Below are 18043 nucleotides of genomic sequence, written 5' to 3' on the forward strand. Positions count from 1 at the left end.
GCACCTACAGTCTAAAGTTTGGGTCATGTAATACATTGGGGTATGAAGACAGCCCCACAAGAGTTAACATAGAGTGAAATGCAAGTCAGTGGTTACCTGGTGTAATAGAAGTTTGACAAGCAGCCTGTGGACAGCATGTACCTGTTATAGGTGGAACTGCCTCTAGCCGCGAGGGAGATCTTGTCGGTACTCTCTACGCCGCACTACATAGCAACCAGAGTGGAACTGCATTGCAGAGGACCCTGTCCTGTACAGAGGTACAGAAGTTTAAGAGTTACAGTCAAGTGCACATTGGAGCCTGCTCTAGATGCATGGCAAGGTTCCATTCTGCTGTTGGGATCAGTAGCGGAAAACTCTAGACAGGTGGATGTGGTCTTTCTATGGCATGGCCTACCTAATTACAAGCCTACAGTGGGAAGATGTACATTTACACAGGGACGTGAGAAAGTATTGTATTGAAAGTGACCCTGTACAAGTGCCTGTGTAGTCCAGAAGAACCCACCCTGGGGGTAGTCCCCTTATGTGACCCAGTCTTAGTCCACCAAGTCAAGGTCCACCATTAGCCGCCTATTGCCTCCCCTTCAACACACAGAATCAAGAGGCAAGGTACATCTGTCTTTTCATTTTGGCAATGGGTTGGTATACAGAACATGGAAGAGATAGCTGAGTGGTAGAGATGAGCGAATCGAAGTATCCGAAGTGGAATTCGAGTCGAATATCGGAAAAATTTCGATTCGTGCCGAATCCGAAAAACAGCCTAATTCGGACGCGCGAATCGAAATTTTTCCGAAAATGGCGGCTGACATGTGCGGCGACGGAGCGGGGATGTCGGGGAAGGCGCGCAGACAAGGCGCGCTGCCCCATAATGCATTCCTCAACGACATGTGATCGCATCAGCCAATCAGCAGCCAGCCAGCCAGCACTGTGTAATGGTCGAGGTATATATAGCGGCCATTTTGGAAATCTTCATTTGCCTGCAGTCATTGAACAGAGGCAGACCGCTCTGTACTAGGGACAGGGACAGAGTTAGGGCCACAGAAACGAGAATTGGGGACAGAGAGAAGTTACTTAGGGACAGAGAACCATTACTCAGGGACACAGACTTGTTAATGAGGGCCACAGAATCGTTATTTAGGGACAAAGAAACGCTAGTTAGGGCCACAGAATTCATACTCAGGGACAGACAGAATTGTTACTCAGTGCCAGAGAATTGTTACTTAGGGCCACAGAAACGTTATTAGGGCCACAGAATTTTTACTCAGGGACAGACAGAATTGTTACTGAGTGCCAGAGAATTGTTACTCAGGGACAGACAGAATTGTTACTGAGTGCCAGAGAATTCTTACTCAGGGCCACAGAATTCATTCTCAGGGACAGACAGAATTGTTACTCAGGGACAGACAGAATTGTTACTGAGTGCCAGAGAATTGTTACTCAGGGACAGACAGAATTGTTACTGAGTGCCAGAGAATTGTTACTCAGGGACAGACAGAATTGTTACTGAGTGCCAGAGAATTGTTACTCAGGGACAGACAGAATTGTTACTGAGTGCCAGAGAATTGTTACTCAGGGACAGACAGAATTGTTACTGAGTGCCAGAGAATTGTTACTCAGGGACAGACAGAATTGTTACTGAGTGCCAGAGAATTGTTACTCGCACAGACACAAAATTGTTACTTGCACAGACACAGAATTGTTACTCGCGCAGACACAGAATTGTTACTCAGGGCCACAGAATTCATACTCAGGGACAGACAGAATTGTTACTGAGTGCCAGAGAATTGTTACTCAGGGACAGACAGAATTGTTACTGAGTGCCAGAGAATTGTTACTCAGGGACAGACAGAATTGTTACTGAGTGCCAGAGAATTGTTACTCGCACAGACACAAAATTGTTACTTGCACAGACACAGAATTGTTACTCGCACAGACACAGAATTGTTACTCAGGGCCACAGAATTCATACTCAGGGACAGACAGAATTGTTACTGAGCGCCAGAGAATTGTTACTCAGGGACAGACAGAATTGTTACTGAGTGCCAGAGAATTGTTACTCAGGGACAGACAGAATTGTTACTGAGTGCCAGAGAATTGTTACTCAGGGACAGACAGAATTGTTACTGAGTGCCAGAGAATTGTTACTCAGGGACAGACAGAATTGTTACTGAGTGCCAGAGAATTGTTACTCGCACAGACACAAAATTGTTACTTGCACAGACACAGAATTGTTACTCGCACAGACACAGAATTGTTACTCAGGGCCACAGAATTCATACTCAGGGACAGACAGAATTGTTACTGAGTGCCAGAGAATTGTTACTCAGGGACAGACAGAATTGTTACTGAGTGCCAGAGAATTGTTACTCAGGGACAGACAGAATTGTTACTGAGTGCCAGAGAATTGTTACTCGCACAGACACAAAATTGTTACTTGCACAGACACAGAATTGTTACTCGCGCAGACACAGAATTGTTACTCAGGGCCACAGAATTCATACTCAGGGACAGACAGAATTGTTACTGAGTGCCAGAGAATTGTTACTCAGGGACAGACAGAATTGTTACTGAGTGCCAGAGAATTGTTACTCAGGGACAGACAGAATTGTTACTGAGTGCCAGAGAATTGTTACTCGCACAGACACAAAATTGTTACTTGCACAGACACAGAATTGTTACTCGCACAGACACAGAATTGTTACTCAGGGCCACAGAATTCATACTCAGGGACAGACAGAATTGTTACTGAGCGCCAGAGAATTGTTACTCAGGGACAGACAGAATTGTTACTGAGTGCCAGAGAATTGTTACTCAGGGACAGACAGAATTGTTACTGAGTGCCAGAGAATTGTTACTCAGGGACAGACAGAATTGTTACTGAGTGCCAGAGAATTGTTACTCAGGGACAGACAGAATTGTTACTGAGTGCCAGAGAATTGTTACTCGCACAGACACAAAATTGTTACTTGCACAGACACAGAATTGTTACTCGCACAGACACAGAATTGTTACTCAGGGCCACAGAATTCATACTCAGGGACAGACAGAATTGTTACTGAGTGCCAGAGAATTGTTACTCAGGGACAGACAGAATTGTTACTGAGTGCCAGAGAATTGTTACTCAGGGACAGACAGAATTGTTACTGAGTGCCAGAGAATTGTTACTCGCACAGACACAAAATTGTTACTTGCACAGACACAGAATTGTTACTCGCGCAGACACAGAATTGTTACTCAGGGCCACAGAATTCATACTCAGGGACAGACAGAATTGTTACTGAGTGCCAGAGAATTGTTACTCAGGGACAGACAGAATTGTTACTGAGTGCCAGAGAATTGTTACTCAGGGACAGACAGAATTGTTACTGAGTGCCAGAGAATTGTTACTCGCACAGACACAAAATTGTTACTTGCACAGACACAGAATTGTTACTCGCGCAGACACAGAATTGTTACTCAGGGCCACAGAATTCATACTCAGGGACAGACAGAATTGTTACTGAGTGCCAGAGAATTGTTACTCAGGGACAGACAGAATTGTTACTGAGTGCCAGAGAATTGTTACTCAGGGACAGACAGAATTGTTACTGAGTGCCAGAGAATTGTTACTCGCACAGACACAAAATTGTTACTTGCACAGACACAGAATTGTTACTCGCACAGACACAGAATTGTTACTCAGGGCCACAGAATTCATACTCAGGGACAGACAGAATTGTTACTGAGCGCCAGAGAATTGTTACTCAGGGACAGACAGAATTGTTACTGAGTGCCAGAGAATTGTTACTCAGGGACAGACAGAATTGTTACTGAGTGCCAGAGAATTGTTACTCAGGGACAGACAGAATTGTTACTGAGTGCCAGAGAATTGTTACTCAGGGACAGACAGAATTGTTACTGAGTGCCAGAGAATTGTTACTCGCACAGACACAAAATTGTTACTTGCACAGACACAGAATTGTTACTCGCGCAGACACAGAATTGTTACTCAGGGCCACAGAATTCATACTCAGGGACAGACAGAATTGTTACTGAGTGCCAGAGAATTGTTACTCAGGGACAGACAGAATTGTTACTGAGTGCCAGAGAATTGTTACTCAGGGACAGACAGAATTGTTACTGAGTGCCAGAGAATTGTTACTCGCACAGACACAAAATTGTTACTTGCACAGACACAGAATTGTTACTCGCACAGACACAGAATTGTTACTCGCACAGACACAGAATTGTTACTCAGGGCCACAGAATTCATACTCAGGGACAGACAGAATTGTTACTGAGTGCCAGAGAATTGTTACTCAGGGACACCTAATCGTTGAATTAAATAGTATGTCAGACAACATGCAGAGGAGTGGCAGAGGAGGCAATGTTTTAGGAGCGAGCAGACGTGGCAGCAGAGGAAGGGGTCGAGGCAGCAGTATTCGCAGCCAGAGGCCAGTGCTCCCGGTGTCATCCAGCGGTCGTGTCTCCACCGACAACCCTGCCGTCATTGATTGGTTGGCTCGGTCGTCTTCCTCTTCCCAGGTCACCTCTGACACCTACAGCCAACGGTCGGTGGGTACGTCAGACACAACCGTTAGTTGGCATGGCCCGGGACCAAGCCCACTGAAATCACGTGTCCTCTACCTGCCCCTGTCCTTTGCTGTTCCCTCACCAAGCGAAGTATCGCATGCTGTGGGCTCAGCCCCACTGTACAGTGAGGAAGAGCTAACAGAGGGCGGTCAGGAACGGGGGGAGACATCGGCCTTTTCAGCAGCCAAGCGAACAAGTACTGGCGAGGAGAGTGGCTCGGTAGCCGGTCTAGAGACAGGTCTGTCTCCTGACCCAGACGCAGCCGAGGGGGCTAGTAGTGAGGCGGAGACCCTACTTGATGATGAGGAGGTTGATCGCACTTGGCAGCCTCGTCGTCATCAGGCAATTTCTTCCGCATCATCAGGAGAAGAGGGTGGCAGCTTGGCAGCGAGCAAAACAGTCGGTGGGTTGCCCAGGAGACAGCAGCAGGGTCGCATCAGTGTCAGTGGAGCCAAACGTCCACGGAGTAGAGCACCAGCTCCACTGCAGCCTACCACCACGGCCAGTAGTGGTGCCGGTGCGCACGGAGGAAGTAGCAGTCAGCCAGTGAAGAGTAGCGGGGGCAAAGTTTCCTACTCGGTGGTGTGGCAATTTTTCCTCAAGCCGCCCGAGGAAGTAAACGTAGCCGTATGTCGACTATGTGGCCAGAAATGCAAGCGTGGCCAGGGGGCCCATGTTGGGACTACAGCGTTGCGTCAGCATATGCAGCGTCACCATTCGGTGGCCTGGGAAAACCGTGATAAACATACGGCGGTTCTGCCTGCCCCAGCCCCCGCTCCATCACCCGCTCCGTTACTTGCTCCGTCACCCGACGTCGTCAATCGCCCTCTATCAGCCAGTCAAGGCTCCAACACCTCTGCTGAGGGGAGTTGTCGCTCATTGGCATCTTCCGCTCGTTCAGATGCTCCTTCTCCTGCTACTCCTCTTCTCGGATTCCGTCAACAGTCTTTCTTGGAATCCGTATCCAAGAGACAACAGTTTGCGAGCACGCACCCGACGGTGCAAAAGCTGAACGTCCTCCTGTCCAAGTTGCTGGTGCTGCAGTCCCTCCCTTTCCAACTGGTGGACTCAGCACCTTTCCGAGAAATGATGGCTTGTGCCGCGCCGCGGTGGAGAGTGCCAAGCCGTCATTTCTTTGCCCAAAAGGCAGTGCCAGCCCTGCATTCACATGTAGAAGAGATGGTGGGCCAGTCTTTGAGCATGTCGGTCTCTGCCAAAGTGCACGGCAGCGCCGACGTGTGGAGCTGTAACTACGGTCAGGGACAGTACATGTCATTTACGGCCCACTGGGTGAACGTGGTGCCGGCACAGCCGCACCAGCAACTTGGACAGGTCACGACGCTTTTGCCTCCACGTTTGCACGTCCTTGGTCCAGCAAGCATGTCCGCCTCTACCACCTCTTTTTCCGCCGTGTCCTCAGCCGCCACCCCCGTGCCAAGTCCCATTACCCGACCGGCATATCACATGTGCAGGGCGCAACGGTGTCACGCTGTGCTGCACCTGGTATGCCTTGGCGAACGTAGTCACACAGGGGAGGAACTGCTGAGTGTAATGAACAGAGAAATCGACAGATGGCTGTCTCCGCGCAAACTAAAAATCGGAACCATGTTGACTGACAACGGAAAGAACATGGTGTCTGCTCTGCGTCAAGGAAGGTTGTGCCATGCGCCATGCATGGCTCACGTGTTCAATCTGGTTGTCAAGCGGTTCCTAAAATCCACCATCCCACTGCAAGACATCCTTAAAATGTCACGTAAACTGTGCATGCATTTCAGCCATTCCTACACCGCAAAGAACACCCTCATTGAGCTGCAGCGGCAGAACGGAATTCCACAGCATCGCCTGATCTGCGACGTTGCAACAAGGTGGAATTCAACCCTACACATGTTAGACCGCCTTTACGAGCAGCGAAAGGCCATCACCGATTTCCTGATGTTACAAGCGGATAAAGGTACTCCCCTGTGTAACTTAGATGTCAGCCATTGGCAGCTCATGCGTGACACCTGCCGCTTGCTCAGGCCCTTTGAGGAGGCCACGCTATTCGTGAGTCGGCAGGACTATGGGATGAACGACGTCATTCCTCTGTTGCACGTCCTGGAACAAATGCTGTTAACAATGGCTGGTCAGGGTGCGGTAGACGTGGCGCACAGATCTCAACGCCACATGACCCCTGTGGGGGCAGGACAGGAAGAAGAGGAGGAGGTAGAGGAGGACATTTGTGCTCAGGAATTATTGAGTGAAATGGGTGGTTTTTCCACTCAGCGGACAGGAGTGGAGGAGCAGGAGCATCTGGTAGAGGAGGAGGAGGAGGAGACAGAGGACCCAGACGCACCGTGGCAGTATGCTGTGGAGATGGAGGCAGGGAGTCCCTCGCATTCCTTGGCACAAATGGCCCATAGCATGCTCGGTTGCTTGCGTAGCGACAGCCGAATAATAACCATCAGACAGAGGGATGACTTTTGGCTGTCCACCTTGTTGGACCCTCGCTACCGGTCCAAAATGGTGGCCTTTTTCACACCTGCTGAGAGGGAGGCCAAAATTACGTACTATAAAAACCACCTATGTAGTCAGTTGGTCTCTGCCTTTGTGCGCCATCGTCCATCCTCAGACACTGTGGGCCCTGTGCGCTCGCGTTCCGCTGGCATGGCAGCAGGGGAGGGGTGGGGTGGTAGGAGCAGTGGCAGCTCCACCAGCAGCGGCTGCCTCAGTCTGCAGTCGATGATGAGTAGCTTTCTTCACCAGCGCAGTGAGGAAACTACTAACCAGCCGCAGCAGCAGCAGCAGCATCAGGTGGACCTGGAGCAGGAGCTCAAACAACAGGCTTGGGCCTACTTGGACAGCACCCTGCCAACCGAGGTAGACAATCCCCTTGACTACTGGGCAACGAAACTTGACCTTTGGCCCCAACTAGCTGAATTTGCCCTTGAAAGGCTGTCATGCCCGGCCAGTAGCGTGGCATCGGAGCGCGTGTTTAGTGCGGCAGGAGGTATTGTAACTCCGCGGAGGACACGACTGTCCACCCAAAGTGTGGAGAGACTCACGTTTGTGAAAATGAATCAGGCGTGGATTAGTCTGGATTTCAAACCACCAGTTCCTGACACAACTGACTAAATCCGCCATGAATCATGCCTCAAACATGTGCCACTTTCAGGTCTCCTCACACTGCTGGTGTGTTGAATTTTTTGACATAGGGTGCTGGCAGATTACGGGCCTCCTATAGCTGCTGCCAGGCCCCTAATCTGCCATAGGCCCCTATATACCACCTCCTCCTGCTGCTGCCAGGTCCAGAGTCTCTCATGGGTCCCTGTACGGCCTCCCATTGCTGCTGTCTCCATCGCCACACTCTGCTGCCATGTGCCACTTTCAGGTCTCTTCACACTGCTGGTGTGTTAAATTTTTTGACATAGGGTGCAGGCAGATTACGGGCCTCACATAGCTGCTGCCAGGCCCCTAATCTGCCATGGGCCCCTATATACCGCCTCCTCATGCTGCTGCCAAGTCCAGAGTCTCTCATGGGTCCCTGTACGGCCTCCCATTGCTGCTGTCTCCATCGCCACACTCTGCTGCCATGTGCCACTTTCAGGTCTCTTCACACTGCTGGTGTGTTAAATTTTTTGACATAGGGTGCAGGCAGATTACGGGCCTCACATAGCTGCTGCCAGGCCCCTAATCTGCCATGGGCCCCTATATACCGCCTCCTCATGCTGCTGCCAAGTCCAGAGTCTGTCATGGTCCCTGTACGGCCTCCCATTGCTGCTGTCTCCATCGCCACACTCTGCTGCCATGTGCCACTTTCAGGTCTCTTCACACTGCTGGTGTGTTTAATTTTTTGACATAGGGTGCAGGCAGATTACGGGCCTCACATAGCTGCTGCCAGGCCCCTAATCTGCCATGGGCCCCTATATACCGCCTCCTCATGCTGCTGCCAAGTCCAGAGTCTCTCATGGGTCCCTGTACGGCCTCCCATTGCTGCTGTCTCCATCGCCACACTCTGCTGCCATGTGCCACTTTCAGGTCTCTTCACACTGCTGGTGTGTTAAATTTTTTGACATAGGGTGCAGGCAGATTACGGGCCTCACATAGCTGCTGCCAGGCCCCTAATCTGCCATGGGCCCCTATATACCGCCTCCTCATGCTGCTGCCAAGTCCAGAGTCTGTCATGGTCCCTGTACGGCCTCCCATTGCTGCTGTCTCCATCGCCACACTCTGCTGCCATGTGCCACTTTCAGGTCTCTTCACACTGCTGGTGTGTTTAATTTTTTGACATAGGGTGCAGGCAGATTACGGGCCTCACATAGCTGCTGCCAGGCCCCTAATCTGCCATGGGCCCCTATATACCGCCTCCTCATGCTGCTGCCAAGTCTAGAGTCTCTCATGGGTCCCTGTACGGCCTCCCATTGCTGCTGTCTCCATCGCCACACTCTGCTGCCATGTGCCACTTTCAGGTCTCTTCACACTGCTGGTGTGTTAAATTTTTTGACATAGGGTGCAGGCAGATTACGGGCCTCACATAGCTGCTGCCAGGCCCCTAATCTGCCATGGGCCCCTATATACCGCCTCCTCATGCTGCTGCCAAGTCCAGAGTCTGTCATGGTCCCTGTACGGCCTCCCATTGCTGCTGTCTCCATCGCCACACTCTGCTGCCATGTGCCACTTTCAGGTCTCTTCACACTGCTGGTGTGTTAAATTTTTTGACATAGGGTGCAGGCAGATTACGGGCCTCACATAGCTGCTGCCAGGCCCCTAATCTGCCATGGGCCCCTATATACCGCCTCCTCATGCTGCTGCCAAGTCCAGAGTCTGTCATGGTCCCTGTACGGCCTCCCATTGCTGCTGTCTCCATCGCCACACTCTGCTGCCATGTGCCACTTTCAGGTCTCTTCACACTGCTGGTGTGTTTAATTTTTTGACATAGGGTGCAGGCAGATTACGGGCCTCACATAGCTGCTGCCAGGCCCCTAATCTGCCATGGGCCCCTATATACCGCCTCCTCATGCTGCTGCCAAGTCTAGAGTCTCTCATGGGTCCCTGTACGGCCTCCCATTGCTGCTGTCTCCATCGCCACACTCTGCTGCCATGTGCCACTTTCAGGTCTCTTCACACTGCTGGTGTGTTAAATTTTTTGACATAGGGTGCAGGCAGATTACGGGCCTCACATAGCTGCTGCCAGGCCCCTAATCTGCCATGGGCCCCTATATACCGCCTCCTCATGCTGCTGCCAAGTCCAGAGTCTGTCATGGTCCCTGTACGGCCTCCCATTGCTGCTGTCTCCATCGCCACACTCTGCTGCCATGTGCCACTTTCAGGTCTCTTCACACTGCTGGTGTGTTTAATTTTTTGACATAGGGTGCAGGCAGATTACGGGCCTCACATAGCTGCTGCCAGGCCCCTAATCTGCCATGGGCCCCTATATACCGCCTCCTCATGCTGCTGCCAAGTCCAGAGTCTCTCATGGGTCCCTGTACGGCCTCCCATTGCTGCTGTCTCCATCGCCACACTCTGCTGCCATGTGCCACTTTCAGGTCTCTTCACACTGCTGGTGTGTTAAATTTTTTGACATAGGGTGCAGGCAGATTACGGGCCTCACATAGCTGCTGCCAGGCCCCTAATCTGCCATGGGCCCCTATATACCGCCTCCTCATGCTGCTGCCAAGTCCAGAGTCTGTCATGGTCCCTGTACGGCCTCCCATTGCTGCTGTCTCCATCGCCACACTCTGCTGCCATGTGCCACTTTCAGGTCTCTTCACACTGCTGGTGTGTTTAATTTTTTGACATAGGGTGCAGGCAGATTACGGGCCTCACATAGCTGCTGCCAGGCCCCTAATCTGCCATGGGCCCCTATATACCGCCTCCTCATGCTGCTGCCAAGTCTAGAGTCTCTCATGGGTCCCTGTACGGCCTCCCATTGCTGCTGTCTCCATCGCCACACTCTGCTGCCATGTGCCACTTTCAGGTCTCTTCACACTGCTGGTGTGTTAAATTTTTTGACATAGGGTGCAGGCAGATTACGGGCCTCACATAGCTGCTGCCAGGCCCCTAATCTGCCATGGGCCCCTATATACCGCCTCCTCATGCTGCTGCCAAGTCCAGAGTCTGTCATGGTCCCTGTACGGCCTCCCATTGCTGCTGTCTCCATCGCCACACTCTGCTGCCATGTGCCACTTTCAGGTCTCTTCACACTGCTGGTGTGTTAAATTTTTTGACATAGGGTGCAGGCAGATTACGGGCCTCACATAGCTGCTGCCAGGCCCCTAATCTGCCATGGGCCCCTATATACCGCCTCCTCATGCTGCTGCCAAGTCCAGAGTCTGTCATGGTCCCTGTACGGCCTCCCATTGCTGCTGTCTCCATCGCCACACTCTGCTGCCATGTGCCACTTTCAGGTCTCTTCACACTGCTGGTGTGTTTAATTTTTTGACATAGGGTGCAGGCAGATTACGGGCCTCACATAGCTGCTGCCAGGCCCCTAATCTGCCATGGGCCCCTATATACCGCCTCCTCATGCTGCTGCCAAGTCTAGAGTCTCTCATGGGTCCCTGTACGGCCTCCCATTGCTGCTGTCTCCATCGCCACACTCTGCTGCCATGTGCCACTTTCAGGTCTCTTCACACTGCTGGTGTGTTAAATTTTTTGACATAGGGTGCAGGCAGATTACGGGCCTCACATAGCTGCTGCCAGGCCCCTAATCTGCCATGGGCCCCTATATACCGCCTCCTCATGCTGCTGCCAAGTCCAGAGTCTCTCATGGGTCCCTGTACGGCCTCCCATTGCTGCTGTCTCCATCGCCACACTCTGCTGCCATGTGCCACTTTCAGGTCTCTTCACACTGCTGGTGTGTTAAATTTTTTGACATAGGGTGCAGGCAGATTACGGGCCTCACATAGCTGCTGCCAGGCCCCTAATCTGCCATGGGCCCCTATATACCGCCTCCTCATGCTGCTGCCAAGTCCAGAGTCTGTCATGGTCCCTGTACGGCCTCCCATTGCTGCTGTCTCCATCGCCACACTCTGCCATGTGCCACTTTCAGGTCTCTTCACACTGCTGGTGTGTTTAATTTTTTGACATAGGGTGCAGGCAGATTACGGGCCTCACATAGCTGCTGCCAGGCCCCTAATCTGCCATAGGCCCCTATATACCGCCTCCTCATGCTGCTGCCAGGTCCAGAGTCTCTCATGGGTCCCTGTACGGCCTCCCATTGCTGCTTTCTCCATCGCCACACTCTGCCATGTGCCACTTTCAGGTCTCCTCACACACTGCTGGTGTGTTGAATTTTTTGACATAGGGTGCTGGCAGATTACGGGCCTCCCATAGCTGCTGCCAGGCCCCTAATCTGCCATGGGCCCCTATATACCGCCTCCTCATGCTGCTGCCAAGTCCAGAGTCTGTCATGGGTCCCTGTACGGCCTCCCATTGCTGCTGTCTCCATCGCCACACTCTGCCATGTGCCACTTTCAGGTCTCCTCACACACTGCTGGTGTGTAGAATTTTTTGACATAGGGTGCTGGCAGATTACGGGCCTCCCATAGCTGCTGCCAGGCCCCTAATCTGCCATGGGCCCCTATATACCGCCTCCTCATGCTGCTGCCAAGTCCAGAGTCTGTCATGGTCCCTGTACGGCCTCCCATTGCTGCTGTCTCCATCGCCACACTCTGCTGCCATGTGCCACTTTCAGGTCTCTTCACACTGCTGGTGTGTTAAATTTTTTGACATAGGGTGCAGGCAGATTACGGGCCTCACATAGCTGCTGCCAGGCCCCTAATCTGCCATGGGCCCCTATATACCGCCTCCTCATGCTGCTGCCAAGTCCAGAGTCTGTCATGGTCCCTGTACGGCCTCCCATTGCTGCTGTCTCCATCGCCACACTCTGCCATGTGCCACTTTCAGGTCTCCTCACACTGCTGGTGTGTTCCATTTTTTGTCATAGGGTGCTGGCAGATTATGGGCCTCCCATAACTGCTGCCAGGCCCCTAATCTGCCATGGGCCCCTATACCGACTCCTCATGCTGTGACGTTGCAACAAGGTGGAATTCAACCCTACATATGTTAGACCGCCTTTACGAACAGCAAAAGGCCATCACAGATTTCCTGATGTTAAAAGCAGATAAAGGTACTCCCTGTGTAACTTAGATGTCAGCCATTGGCAGCTCATGCGTGACACCTGCGCTTGCTCAGGCCCTTTGAGGAGGCCACGCTATTCGTGAGTCGGCAGGACTATGGGATGAACGACGTCATTCCTCTGTTGCACGTCCTGGAACAAATGCTGTTAACAATGGCTGGTCAGGGTGCGGTAGACGTGGCGCACAGATCTCAACGCCACATGGCCCCTGTGGGGGCAGGACTGGAAGAAGAGGAGGAGGTAGAGGAGGACATTGGTGCTCAGGAATTATTGAGTGAAATGGGTGGTTTTTCCACTCAGCGGACAGGAGTGGAGGAGCAGGAGCATCTGGTAGAGGAGGAGGAAGAGGAGACAGAGGACCTAGACGCACCGTGGCAGTATGCTGTGGAGATGGAGGCAGGGAGTCCCTCGCATTCCTTGGCACAAATGGCCCATAGCATGCTCGGTTGCTTGCGTAGCGACAGCCGAATAATAACCATCAGACAGAGGGATGACTTTTGGCTGTCCACCTTGTTGGACCCTCGCTACCGTTCAAAAATGGTGGCCTTTTTCACACCTGCTGAGAGGGAGGCCAAAATAACGTACTATAAAAAACACCTATGTAGTCAGCTGGTCTCTGCCTGTCTGCGCCAACGTCCATCCTCAGACACTGTGGGCCCTGTGCGCTCGTGTTCCGCTGCCATGGCAGCAGGGGAGGGGTGGGGTGGTAGGAGCAGTGGCAGCTCCACCAGCAGCGGCTGCCTCAGTCTGCAGTCGATGATGAGTAGCTTTCTTCACCAGCGCAGTGAGGAAACTACTAACCAGCCGCAGCAGCAGCAGCAGCATCAGGTGGACCTGGAGCAGGACCTCAAACAACAGGCTTAGGCCTACTTGGACAGCACCCTGCCAACCGAGGTAGACAATCCCCTTGACTACTGGGCAACGAAACTTGACCTTTGGCCCCAACTAGCTGAATTTGCCCTTGAAAGGCTGTCATGCCCGGCCAGTAGCGTGGCATCGGAGCGCGTGTTTAGTGCGGCAGGAGGTATTGCAACTCCGCGGAGGACACGACTGTCCACCCAAAGTGTGGAGAGACTCACGTTTGTGAAAATGAATCAGGCGTGGATTAGTCTGGATTTCAAACCACCAGTTCCTGACACAACTGACTAAATCCGCCATGAATCATGCCCCAAACATGTGCCACTTTCAGGTCTCCTCACACTGCTGGTGTGTTCCATTTTTTGTCATAGGGTGCTGGCAGATTACGGGCCTCCCATAGCTGCTGCCAGGCCCCTAATCTGCCATAGGCCCCTATACCGCCTCCTCATGCTGCTGCCAAGTCCAGAGTCTCTCATGGGTCCCTGTACGGCCTCCCATTGCTGCTGCCTCCATCGCCACACTCTGCCATGTGCCACTTTCAGGTCTCCTCACACTGCTGGTGTGTTCCATTTTTTGTCATAGGGTGCTGGCAGATTACGGGCCTCCCATAGCTGCTGCCAGGCCCCTAATCTGCCATGGGCCCCTATACCGCCTCCTCATGCTGCTGCCAGGTCCAGAGTCTCTCATGGGTCCCTGTACGGCCTCCCATTGCTGCTGTCTCCATCGCCACACTCTGCCATGTGCCACTTTCAGGTCTCCTCACACTGCTGGTGGGTTCCATTTTTTGTCATAGGGTGCTGGCAGATTACGGGCCTCCCATAGCTGCTGCCAGGCCCGTAATCTGCCATGGGCCCCCGTACCGACTCCTCATGCTGCTGCCAGGCCCGTAATCTGTCATGGGCCACTGTTGTCGCTTGTTGGCATATTCCGCTCGTTCAGATGCTCCTTCTCCTGCTACTCCTCTTCACGGATTCCGTCAGCAGTCTTTCTTGGAATCCGTTTCCAAGAGACAACAGTTTGCGAGCACGCACCCGACGGTGCAGAAGCTGAACGTCCTCCTGTCCAAGTTGCTGCTGCCAGGCTCGTAATCTGTCATGCGCCCCTGTACCGCCTCCTCATGCTGCTGCCAGGTCCAGAGTGTGTCATGGGCCCCCGTACCGACTCCTCATGCTGCTGCCAGGCCCGTAATCTGTCATGGGCCCCTGTACCGCCTCCCCATGCTGCTGCCAGGTCCAGAGTGTGTCATGGGTCCCTGTACGGCCTCCCATTGCTGCTGCCAGGCCCGTAATCTGCCATGGGCCCCTGTACCGACTCCTCATGCTGCTGCCAGGCCCGTAATCTGTCATGGGCCCCTGTACCGCCTCCTCATGCTGCTGCCAGGTCCAGAGTGTGTCATGGGTCCCTGTACGGCCTCCCATTGCTGCTGTCTCTATCGCCACACTCTGCCATGTGCCACTTTCAGGTCTCCTCACACTGCTGGTGGTTTCCATTTTTGTCATAGGGTGCTGTATGGCCTCCCATTGCTGCTGCCTCCACCGCCACACTGTGGCTCCACACTCTGGTTTTGGCCCCGTGACTGCCCAAATGAGTGAAGTGTGCGGTGATTCTAAGATCGACGGCACTCATCTGCATGTCATACTGACTGACAGTATTATTTCTCTTCCCCAGCAGACTCCAAGGGCATTTAAATTAAAGGTACAGTGTTCTGCACTAATATTAAGTCTCTCTGAAGCCTAGAAACACCCTTTTTTAAGTTAAATTCACAGCGAATTTATTCGACTCGAATCGAATATTGTCCACGAATTCGCCGAATCAGTCGAATCGAATTTTTCATTTCTTCGCTCATCTCTACTGAGTGGCTCACAAAGCCTTTCTCTTTTTCCTCCTCTCAGGTGTAGAGCAGCCACTTTTCTACTTCTGCTGTAAATGTGCCCTTATCTTTATCCTCTTTCTCTTCTGCTTTTCCTCTCCTGACAGAGAGGATTTAGTGGAATTAGTTTAATACATTATCACACACATGCTGTAGAGGGATGTACAAGGATTTCTGTTATCTGATGCTCAGAAAAAGAAGGGCAGGAATGTAGAGGGAAGGGACATCATGATTGCCAGTGATAAGGAGTTTGGGGAAAACCTACACAGTATGTGCTGGAGCTTTTGAATTGCTATGTGGTCAGTTTGCTGTATGAGAGGGCCTTCAGCACAGCAGGCAGTTTTGTTTTAGAGAGACAGGTCAGGTCCATAAATATTGGAACATCAACACAATTCTAACATTTTTGGCTCTATACACCACCACAATGGATTTGAAATGAAACAAATCAGGTGAACGGTGTAGGAATTACAACAGTTTGCATATGTGCCACCCACTTCTTAAGGGACCAAACGTAATGGGACAGAATAATAATCATAAATCAAACTTTCACTTTTTAATACTTGGTTGCAAATCCTTTGCAGTCAATTACAGCCTGAAGTCTGGGACGCAAAGACATCACCAAACGCTGGGTTTCATCCCTGGTGATGCTCTGCCAGGCCTCTACTGCAACTGTCTTCAGTGCCTGCTTGTTCTTGGGGCATTTTCCCTTCAGTTTTGTCTTCAGCAAGTGAAATGCATGGTCAATCAGATTCAGGTCAGGTGATTGACTTGGCCATTGCATAACATTCCAGTTCTTTCCCTTAAAAAACTCTTTGGTTGCTTTTGCAGTATGCTTTGGGTCATTGTCCATCTGCACTGTGAAGCGGCGTCCAATGAGTTCTGAAGCATTTGGCTGAATATGAGCAGATAATATTGCCCGAAACACTTCAGAATTCATCGTGCTGCTTTTGTCAGCAGTCACATCATCAATAAATACAAGAGAACCAGTTCCATTGGCAGCCATACATGCTCACGCCATGACACTACCACCACCATGCTTCACTGATGAGGTGGTATGCTTACGATCATGAGCAGTTCCTTTCCTTCTCCATACTCTTCTCTTCCCATCACTCTGGTACAAGTTGATCTTGGTCTCATCTGTCCATTGGATGTTGTTCCAGAACTGTGAAGGCTTTTTTAGATGTCGTTTGGCAAACTCTAATCTGGCCTTCCTGTTTTTGAGGCTCAGCAATGGTTTACATGTTGTGGTGAACCCTCTGTATTCACTCTGGTGAAGTCTTCTCTTGATTGTTGACTTTGACACACATACACCTACCTCTTGGAGAGTGTTCTTGATCTGGCCAACTGTTGTGAAGGGTCTTTTCTTTACCAGGGAAAGAATTCTTCGGTCATCCACCACAGTTGTTTTCCGTGGTCTTCCGGGTCTTTTGGTGTTGCTGAGCTCACCGGTGCGTTCCTTCTTTTTAAGAATGTTCTAAACAGTTGTTTTGGCCTAATGTTTTTGCTATCTCTCTGATGGGTTTGTTTTGTTTTTTCAGCCTAATGATGGCTTGCTTCACTGATAGTGACAGCTCTTTGGATCTCATCTTGAGAGTTGAGAGCAACAGATTCCAAATGCAAATAGCATACTTGAAATGAGCTCTGTACCTTTTATCTGCTCATCATAATTGTTATAATGAGGGAATAACACACACCTGGCCATGGAACAGCTGAGAAGCCAATTGTCCCATTACTTTTGGCCCCTTAACAAGTGGGAGGCACATATGCAAACTGTTGTAATTCCTACACCGTTCACCTGATTTGGATGTAAATACCCTCAAATTAAAGCTGACAGTCTGCAGTTAAAGCACATCTTGTTCGTTTCATTTCAAATCCATTGTGGTGGTGTATAGAGCCAAAAATGTAAGAATTGTGTCGATGTCCCAATATTTATGGACCTGACTGTAGTTGTCCCCTGACCCTGTGATATGGCTGACTTTCGATAAAATTAACTAGTTCTTGATAAACAATGCAGCTCATGCTGCTAAGAAAATTTTCTTTGTCAGCCGGCCCCTAAGAAAATGGTTCCTTTACCCATTACCAGCTCCTGCCACTTCTGCTAACCTGCCACCATTACATACCCATGTCAGTTTGCTGGTCCGCCACCATTACTAGCTTCTGTCATCTTTTCTGGCCTGTTGCTGCCACCATTACCTGCCTCTGACCCTCTGCCAGCCTTCAATCATTACAAGCTCCTTCCACCTCTGCTGGCCTGCCAACATTGCAAGCTTTGGCCATCTCCACTGAACTGCCACCATTACCAGCTCCTGCCCCCTTTACTAGCTCCTGCCACCTGGCTTGCCCCCCCATAACTGGCTTCTTCCACCTCTGTTGGCCTGCCACAAGTACCCGGTTTTTCTATTTCTGCTGGCCTGCACCATTACCAGTTCTTGCCACCTTAACTGGCTTGCCACCATTACCATCTCCTGGCACCTCCCCTAGCCTGTCATCATTGCTAGTTCCCGTCACTTCTCTTGGCTTGCTGCTGCCACCATTTCCAGCTCCTGCCAGGTCTCCTGGCCTACGCCAATGCTCTAGTACTGTAAAAGTGCCACATATGTTTCCACAGCTGTGTCTTAGCTGCAAAATTT

The sequence above is a fragment of the Staurois parvus genome, unplaced genomic scaffold (genome assembly GCF_062004578.1).
Source record: "Staurois parvus isolate SC_StPar_1 unplaced genomic scaffold, SC_StPar_1.0 ptg000282l, whole genome shotgun sequence".
Taxonomy (NCBI): domain Eukaryota; kingdom Metazoa; phylum Chordata; class Amphibia; order Anura; family Ranidae; genus Staurois; species Staurois parvus.